Raw genomic sequence first — 10,239 nt, 5'->3', positions numbered from 1 at the left:
TTTGCTGACTCCATTGCTCTGAGGGTTTGCCAAGGGTGGAGGACAGCCAAAAGAAGGTACCACTTTATGGCTGCCCTACTGGGCTGTGAACATCTTTGGGGTACACAAGAGACAGTGCATGCACGTGGGCCTCCTTCAGCTGTCGGCAGCTAGCTAAGGAAGATTTTTCAGACTAACACTAAGTGTCCTCCTTTCAGAACAAGTGGAGCTAGAACTGGGTCTGGGATAACCTGGATGTTGCCATGTGCATGATAAGTACTGAGTCAAATGGGGCTTTTGCAGCCCTAAGGTCGAAGGATAATTCCTTGTACCTTTAGCAGCCAAACAAGCACAGCCTTGCCCTTTGCTGCCTCTTGTAGTGGATTTTTCCTGAGATCTCACCATGCCCTGTGGGTAGGCTTGGACTTTTTTGCTGCCCTGTACCTGAGCCATGAAGTCCATAGCCACTGGCTAGAGGTGTTGAGACGCTTAGCTGAATCTGGGATCCTAAAACACTGCAACAAAGCATGGTGAGAGGCAAGTAAGCCTGCAGGTACCAGAGGCTGGGCAGGGGCCCTTTCAAGCAGCCACAGAAGTTCTGTGCCAGGAGCCAAAGAGAGACAGGCACACAAATCTAGTTCAGGACAGAGGAACAAACCATCCTTTTGGCCAGCGAAGGGAGATGAAAGGAAGACATGATCTGGTTGCAAGGCAAGTCCCCTGCAACATCCTTCAAGATGTGAAGGTTGAGGAAGTACAATGAGTTGGACATGGAAAATTGGGATGGACATTTCACCCCTGGAAATTTCCCTTGGGTGGTGGAAAAAAATGACACCACCATGCACAAAACAGAGCAAGCATCTGACTATTTATACTGCTGCCCAGGGCTATTCCTGTGCCTGGAATGCCATTTCTGCTTTCTGCCACTAATCTGTGTTTCTTATCTCTCCAATTCAACTGTGGTTTGACACAGTGCTGCTCCTGGTTTTGAGAAAGTAGAGATCCATGCCCAGGCACAGCACTGAGGAGGCAAACAGCGACCTGGTGGGCACAGTTACCAGAGCACCTCTGAGGTGCTTTTATTTTGGGCTTTGTGACTGTCCTGACTCATCATAGTACCTTTTCACAGACAGGAGCATGAAAATCGGGAACAGCCTACTGAAACCCATTAGCAGGCAAGCAGAACAAGCTGTCCCATCTGCTGTTTATTCCTTTCAGCTTTTCCCAGAGGGAAACCTAACTATGGGATAACGGCTTCACAGCGCTGGACCCCCAGGCTCAGCTTGGAGCTGCCAGGATCAAAGCTCCCTGCAAAACTCAGGCAAAGCCCCCAGGACTTTCCTAGTGGAACCTGGATGATAGTGGCCTGGGATGGACATAATTTTGTGCCTTCAAGGGAAGCCCAGGGCTGAAAACCTTCCCTGCTGCCAGGTTATTTCACACAGGAGAAGCCTGAAGCATCACAGTTCCATGGCTGTGCATATGTGCATCCCAGAAACAAAAGCTCTGCAGTCAGCCCTGACAAGCCAAAAGTGGGTCAGGTGGAAATGCGGGAGACCAGTGACTCATCTTGTGGTTGGCTGGGCAATTTGGGAGGAGAAAAAAAGCAGCCGTCTCTAGGAAATGGAGCACATTTCCAACCCTTTCTTTCCTCTGTCCCAAATCCTAACATCTCTTCCGTCAACAAAATTATAATGCTGGAGTCAGCCCTTAATGCCAAAGAGCACTGTCCCTCAGAGGGAGCATCTATGGCCTAAATATGCCAGCAAGGCTGAATATCTGTTTGAGTTGAAGGGTTTGCCCCCCTCAGCCCTACCCCACACTTGCGTGAGAGGGGCATTCAATTGGGAGGGTGGGTGTGTGTCTGGGCACAAATAGAGGCATCCTCACACCATCACAGGCTGGCCCAGAGGCTGCAGGGCCAAGGGAAGGTGGAAAGTGACTACTGACTGGGGTAGGTCCAGAGAACATCTCTGCTGATCCCGGGGAGGAAGCACACAGGATGTCTAGGAGCACACGTATTCCCTGACACCCTGACATCACCTCTGTGTGTGGAGCAGGGGGGGAGTGCACACAAAGCCAGGAGATTACAGCTGCTTGTTAACAGTATTTGCTCATTACATCGAGCTAGCAGCGGTCATTCATGAGCCTGGCCAGCCTTCCCTGCTGGGACTTTGTGTCTCATGGCCAGCTACACAACCTCCCTGCTGGTGCCTGCAGTCACACCAGAAAACTTCCCACTGAGCAATGAACAATACAGGATGGCATAGCTTCTGGGGGAGAAAGGGACAAAGAGGACATTTTTCCTGACAGGGATTTCATACTAAGGAAGAGATGCTGGGGGTGTGGGAGGGGAGCAGGTCTGCAGCCAGCATTGCTGGACAGTGAGGAGCAATCTGTGCCTCTGTGACAGTCAGATGAGGATGGAGAGGGTATGGGGCAGACAGGGCTGACCCTTGGCTGCGTGATGGCAGGATAAAAGCTGAGTCTGAGATGCTTTGCGTGGGTGCCATGAGGAATTGGGTCCCCTCCGCTCCCTCCCCTCCAGCCTGGGGCCCCTTGCACCGGGGACAGCCTTCAGGAAAAGGGGATGTGGCCACCACCCACTTCTTCCTTTCCAAGTGAGTAGGAAACAACACTAATGTAAGACAAATTTCTCCTGTGTCAGGGAAAAGGAAATGGACTAATGCAAAACCAATCCATGCAGGCTAAGTGTGCTTTTGCTCCCCATGCAACAGGCACTGGTGATGCTTAAGCATATGTGTGCACCAAAACAGTACTAAGTTGGTAAGACTGGGGCAAAAAGCACGGACACTCATCACCTCTGTGAAAAGGGAAAGGGACTGAGATGAAGGAGTAGTTTTAGTTGTACACACAATTAAAACTACTTGTTCATCCCCACAAGACCCTGGCGCAATGGGCAGGTGCATGTCCTAGTGCATGCCCCAGCTGCACTTTGCTGGGGAGAAGGATGCTCTGCCCTCATGATTTTCGTATTTCCAAGATCTTTAGAGTCCTTAATGCTTTGGCACAGCTGTTTTTTCTTCCAACATGCTCAATCAAGGAAGTTGAGCAAGAAAGAATGAGTGGTATGAGAAATGTCCTGGCCGACAGCAAAGGGCAGCAAAGCTGATAGGGACATGTAACTCAGGGAGGAAAAGGCAAAAATTATAACAACAGAATTGATGAGAGTTAGAAAGCTCAGCTTTGTCCTGAGACCTTTTCAGATTTTTCCAAGCGTATAGAAAGAGGGAGGCCAGTCCTCATGTAAGGATACAAAACCATATCCCTGCTAATTTGTGCTCCAAACACAGGGAAGGGAAGCCAGGCAGGTTTTCCCTTGGCCCAGTAGTGGCCCTCAAAGTTTTTCTGCGAAGTAGTTCTGTGACCACACATAGAGAAATTTTCCTTGCAGATAAAAGTGAGTTTTACAAGGCCAAATAAACACAAGGGACACCTCTGAAAAACCCTTGTGTTGGAAATTTTCCTTTCCTCTTCTGGCTTACATGACACTGAAGGAGTTTGGGTGGAACTGAGACCAAGACATGGTGCAAGGGGGCTGCATGGACTGCCATGGGATGCAACTGCACCTCTGTATTTACCTCAGCAGGAGACCCCAGGCATTAATCCTGATTATTGAGGTTTCCTAAATGCAGTGGTAACCCTGTTGAGGTCCTTGCTTCTGGGAAAATTGTCTCAGTTTCCCATCTTCAAAGCTTCATGGTGGCATCATCACTGGTGCTGACAGAAGGGCTGATCCCTCCTTCACAGAAATTCCTATTTCCATTGGGATAGTCTCAATACTTCTCTTAAAAAGTCTCTGGCCACCTTTTTATGGCAACATTTGAAATTATAATTCAGATTAACTTCTCCAAGTATATTTAGACCTGGGCCAGGCCCACCAGCTGGGTGTTCCTCTATTCAGGAGAGCCCCAAGGATGCTCAGAAGATTGTAGGATGCTGCAAAGGCAGCAGCTGGAGCTGTGTCTCCCAGAAGGGGTGCCAGAACCTTTCTCTGCATGAGGAAGCCTAAGGGGCCATTCCCGGGGGATCCTTTGATTACAGACCACCCCTCTCCCCTTGCAGCAAGGCATGTGGGGTCTACACCAGCCAAAGGGGTTTCAGGTGTGTGGTATTTCAGGATCAGTGACTCCCTAGAAGTCTTCCAGAGGTGGCACAGTCCTGGAGCAGGCAGCTGTGATACCGGTAGCCACCAGCTGGCCACACATTGGTGCATAACTCACTTTGGGGACTTTGTCTTGCATATCTTCCCAAGAGGATGCCCAGTGCGGGGCTGGCAGTTCCTCATTTTTTCTTTTGCTTCCTCTTTTGTGCACTTTGTCACCATTGTTCTGCCTTTTGGAAAGCCTGTGGGGCCGCACTGTCTGCACTCCTTCCTTCTCCACACTTCATTTCCTATGTCAGTCTTTCCTCATGCCCAGTACCATTACTCACCACTCTTTCTTAGCCACCGAGCAATGCTCACACCAGGGATTCTGGAAGAGAGAGAGAGAGAGAGGAAAACCCTTCATTTTTCAAAAGAAAACTTTTAAAACCCCAAAGAAACAGGAAAAGTTCACCCAGGGCAAAAACAGCTCTGGCTTCTCCCTGCTAAAATGAAAGAGTGAAAAGAGATGTTGGGAACCTCCTCTGTTCCAGAATCCTGCTGCCTTGCAGCACAAGAGAGATGTGGTGGGAAGCTGGGAGAAGCTGGTGCCATGGTGCCACACGTGCCATGCCTTTGGCTGGGACAGCAGGTGGCTTTCCTCTGACATGGCTGAAATTGCTTTTCTTAGCAAGTTTGACTCCAGAGGAGGCAGATTATTCACAGTGGCCTCTGCTAGCTGCCAGCTGTCATGGCACAACAGATGGCCTTGTTGCTGGAGCTGGGTATTGAAGGCTCTCAGCAGTGATGCTGAAAACAGGCAAGAACAACCCTCGGACCTGACATACCCATTTGTGTATGTTCATGACTTGTCACGCCCTTATATTTTGCCCCAATGCAAAGCTTGCTAGAGCCCATCTTTTCATTAATCTTTGCCTTCGGAGGGGCTTGTTTGACCCCATCTCCCTTTATTATCAGCCACTGGTGAGGTGTGCTGGCAGCACAGACCTGCACAAATGTGCATGGGCTTCCATGTCATGCCAAACTCTACAAAAACACAACTTCCTCTCTGCTAATCATGTTACACTCCACGAGCTCACTGAGCTGGAGCTCAGAACCCGGAATGACAGAGCTTGAATAACCAGCAACCTTGGAAGCCCTCACTGCCATAAATAATTTCCATCCTCTGAGAAGAGTGTGGTTCTCTACACTGTCAGCCTCAAAGATGATCCCCTGACACAATCATGTAGCAAGTCTTAATGGAGAAGAGAAGTCTACAAATGCTGAGCTGGAACAGGTCAATACCTCCTTTTTGTGGCAAAGTGAGTTGCCCTGCAAAAAGAGCAATATTTCTCAATCTGTTGGGCAGAATTACACTTTGATTTTATTGGGCAATTCAGTGCAATACTGTTATGTCCCCAAATGGGGTAGCAAGTTGCCATTTCTTCTGCTCCCATAGCTGAGAGGAGATGGATTTGAGACGACCATTTCTTCCAGGATAGAAATGGAGAGGAGCAATGGAACAAGGGGGTGTCAGATTCAAAGCAAACCCACGGAAATGGCTCTGTCATAATGAAGCAGTGGAACTCCTCGCTGCAGGATGCTGTGGATGCTGAACATTTGCATGAGTTCAAAAAGCACCCAGGCCTATTCATGGAGGAAATACCTATTAGGGGTTATTAGGGGCACAGATCCCAGCCTGGCTCAGGAAGTCCCCAGGCACAATGCACAGGATGGGAAGAGTCACCTGGGAAGCACTGGCTCACTTGCCCAGGTTCATGCTGTTTCCAAGTTGCCTGAAGCAGGTTAGCTGCCCTTGCAGCCAGGTCATTGATCCAGATGGACTTTTTACATCTCTTTATTATGGCTGGAGTATGAATGTCCTTTGAGTGCTCCCCATGTTACTGGACTGGATGGGACATCTACTACTGAGCACATAGTTTTACTGGTTTTGCTGTTCCTGCTGTTGTACTACTTACTGTCTTTACTGAGTTTTTTCTGTATTTCTGCTGCTGGTGCTTGACCAACACTCCTGGAGTGGCTTAAGCCCTTTGAAAGAGCTGCTCAGAGAGTCACCAGGTCAGCGATGGCCTCTGGCTGGCAAATAGTCTGTCAGAGTATTTCCTGTTCTGCTGGGGTTTTCCTTCCATTTATTGAACACATTGGGCAAAACTGAGTGCAGAAAAAGTGAGCTTCTGGGAGAAATTTTCAAGGGTATAAACTCTTTCCAGCAAGGCTGTGGCATGTGCCTATCTGTCTGCATGCCAACTGCTGCAGAAGTTGATTTCAGCCCTGAGAACATATGTTCAGCAGCAGCCTGACAGCTCGAGGTCTCTGCTGCTTCCCTCTGTCCCTGATGGAACTACCAAGGCAAAGGCAGCAGGATCAGGCCTTTCTCAGATAAGGTTTTTGTGGTTTTTTTAACTAGAGAGACCTCACATTGACACAGGAAACCACTGAGAAGTGAATTGAAGGAGGCTGGGACAGCCATCCAGCCTTATTTCATGTTTCTCTGGAGGCACAGAACATCGCCAGTAAAAGTCTCCCGTGTGTTCCACCTCTCAAAGAATGCCCAGCTCTAAAGTTCAGTGGGGACGCCTGGGGCACAGTCCATGAGGACCTTCATGGACACATTGATCTGACGTATTTTTGGGTGTGAGTCAATGCCTGATGCACCAAGACACGAGGTGAATCAGTCACAAGGCTCTGCTGGGGGTGTCTAGGAAAAAACCACAGCAGCTGTGGTCTCTTCTGATCCCCTGGGCCATCCACACTTGACCCTATGGCTGCTTCATCTCCGGCAGGGGATGGCAGGACATGACAAGGCAGGGCCACATGTCCCTGCAAGATTTGTGTGATCAGGGCGCAGCGGGAGCTGAGATCATCTGTGGAGCAGAGAAGGGAGATTAACCAGAGGCACAAAGAAGTCTCACAGGGATTTCAGACTTTCTCCTCCTGCCACAGCCTCCTGTGGATGGCTGTGATGCTCAGGTCTCTGGGGTCCATGGCTGCTGGCACAGGGCCCATGAGAGGGATGTGTGATTGTTCACTGTGCTGAGACAGCACTCAAGGCAGAGCCCAGACTGGGAGGCAACAGAGAAGGAAAAAGCCTGTCTTTAAACTTGAAGCTGATTTGGGGTTTGGTCTTGTCACAATTATGATAACAGACTCTCTGTGCCTCAGAAGTAATTTCTGGGTATAAATCTTCTTTTGATTTTTTACAGTTGCCACTGTCTTGGTCCCAGGCAGACATCAAGCCATGCCAACCAAGTTAGACACACACAGCTAGGGCTGCATTGGCCTATCTGAGGCCACTTTGGCTCTAATGCCTCTGCTCAGCAACTTTACACTGAGCAACACCACTATGAGGGACAGATTCACAGAAATAGCACAAGTGTGTGCCAGGAGGAGTTCAGCTACACTTCTGGCCTCTGAATAGTTCCAGCTCAGCAATCTCCCTGTGTTTAGTAACCACCCATGTGCTTTACTTCCAGGAATTTATCCTTTTACTTTTGGTGCTCAGTAAACTCAGAGCATGCACAGGGCCTGCAGCAAGGTGTTTCCGTGGTTAACACCTTGTGCTAGCTGGTGCTCCTTTTGTGAGTTTGGCCTTGCCAGATGACACTTTTGGTCCCCATGTCCTGCCACCTGGGTGACCCCTGAGCATCTCCAGGCCTCATACCAGGGCAACAGTCCTGTTGAAAGAGCTCCTGAGAAGCCCAGCTCCCACCGGGCCCAGGGCTTGAGGGACAAGAGACTGGGTTTGTCTCAGGAAAAGTGGCAGGTTTCCATTCCCCTGGTATCTGCCACTCGGGCCTTGGGATCAGGAATGGGTACAAGGGAGCTGCCTGAAGCAAACTGCACCCTCTGTGTCTGTAAAAGAAGTGCCAGACACAAGTCATCCCTCTCTCAGTGTAACTTGGAGGGGTGTCCCAGTTACTGCTGGCACAGAACAACCTGCTTTTCCACTGCTGTTTCAAAACTCATACAGGTACCACTGCTACATTCATAAAAATTAGTGGGAGATTTGTCATTCATAGCCTGAGTGTATGAGTCTGACACTATGTATAAATAGGTTATAGTCACACTTACATAACACTGCCTTATTTATGATCTTAAGCCCAAGGGAGAAATGTCTCTTCCCCAGCCCTTTCTTCCTAGCAAAAAACGTCATTCAAAGCTCAGCTTCAATCCTATCACTGAGGCCGGATGCTTAACCAAACATTGGGAAATTCAAGCAAGGCATTTCTCTTTCAACTTGCAAACAGCGATGTCCCCAAAGAAGGCAATTGCTAAGATCTCTATGCCCATGATTAAATACTGCACCAGGGCTGGAGAGTTTCCAGGAGCGATCCCTGGCTTTACAGCCATGGGGGATATAATGTGTGTTAAGGGCGAAATGTCAGAGGCTATGTTAAAGGTTAAAATGGCACATCCCTTACCAGCTTCAATCTAGCTCTCAAAGCAGATCCCTTACACTGCATTTGTCTTACAGCAAAGTGAGAGGAGGGGATCAACTTGCTTTCACAGATTCACTTCTCTGGCTCTGCTGCATCCCCAAATCCTGTAGCCAAAGATATAAGACTAATCCCCATGGCACTTAAAATTCTGGGATTAAGGGACCCATGTGCCTTTTTTATCCACCTCACATACATCTGCTTTATAATCCTTCGTTGTAATAACATGACCACAGACCATGTGTGTCCTGACACCTGGAATGGGGAAAGCTTCAGGGTTTTTGTGCAAGGCAGGAGATGGGAGGGGATGGGCAGAGGATGCTAATGGGGTCTGACAGTGGGCATAGCACCACATTTGTATAAAAAAATGACAAAATGTTAAGCATAGCACATGCAGACACTTATGTCAGGAAGAAGCTTCCCAGTGTGAATGAACTACCCTGGTGCACCAAGGCTGCAGAAACATTCAGTAATCACCCTGCATCCAACCAACCACCATCCAGTCTGAACCACATGCTGGAGGATGCTGTGCCCAGGGAATGGCCAGTCTGGCTCTGCATTTGCCAGGACCCGAATCAGGGCTGGTCTCTGGGTCCTGATTCTGTCAAAGGGTGATACTGAGGGGCAAGTCTACCACGCCTGTGGGAACACTGGGCTCCTAAGTCCTTCAGAGCAGGAGTGATGGATGCATCAGTTCTGTGTGCCCTACCATCCAGTCCTCAGGAGTCCCACCAGCAGCGAACCTCCAAACCCTGCAGTTGATGTCTCCTCACGCTTCCTGCCAAAACCAGGTAGGTCAAAAATAAGCAGCACAGAATTTTGGAAGGCTCCCTGTTTCTGCAGGCAGCATTTAAGCCTGTTGCAGAACAACCCTCCCCTAGCAGAAGCCACTGATCTTCTTAAAATCTTCCTCCCATTCACTGATAATGCTGGATCAGAGCTCATGTTTTTCACCCAGAGTAACTGGAGCTGCACTGATTTTTACAAGAGGTGAAGCAGTGGCAAAAAGCAGGGAGTTGAGAGAGAGAGAGAGGGAGGGAACCAAATCTGCAGCAGAAAATCTGCAGGCCACTTTGTATCCTGCTAATTTGAGTGGGTCATGCCCTGATCTCATTTGCATGGGCATAAACCATTTGTAGCTATTGAGGTACATGGAGCACTCATCGCTGTTCTGAAGTGCTCCTTTGCTTTCTGGAATAAAGGATGCTTTTTCCATCTTCCAATCTAAATCAGATCAGAGGCCCAGTAATTAGTCTCCTATTTAGTGATTTATAGCTCTATCTGATATTGCAGGGCAAAAGCAACAGATTATTTGTTCTTCTTGAGATAAAATCTGTAGGACAGTTTGCTGGAGTGGGGATCACACGCTGAGGCCTCAGCAGCAAGCAGAGAAAGCAAAACTGGAAAAGCTCCTGGCATTTCTCATGTGCTGCCAAAGGCTTTTGGGCTGATATGAACACAGCTTTGGGGCTTGAGGCAACAAAGATTGTGGCAGGTTTCAAGCAGCCTGGTGTGAAGGAGCACAGATGGGATAGGCAAGCACTTCAGCCCAGCCTGGGACAAATCTTCTTCCTTGGCTCCCTTGCCTCTTGCTCCAAGCACACACAGTGTTGTTGAAAAGCTCTGAGAGATTTTCTGCTGAAAACTAGTTGTGGATGAGCTGCTCTTATGACTGCCCACCACGAGCTGCATTTTCTC

This window comes from Zosterops lateralis (assembly GCF_965231275.1).
Source record: "Zosterops lateralis genome assembly, chromosome: 5".
NCBI classification, from domain to species: Eukaryota; Metazoa; Chordata; class Aves; order Passeriformes; family Zosteropidae; genus Zosterops; species Zosterops lateralis.
This window is presented reverse-complemented; position numbering follows the sequence as displayed.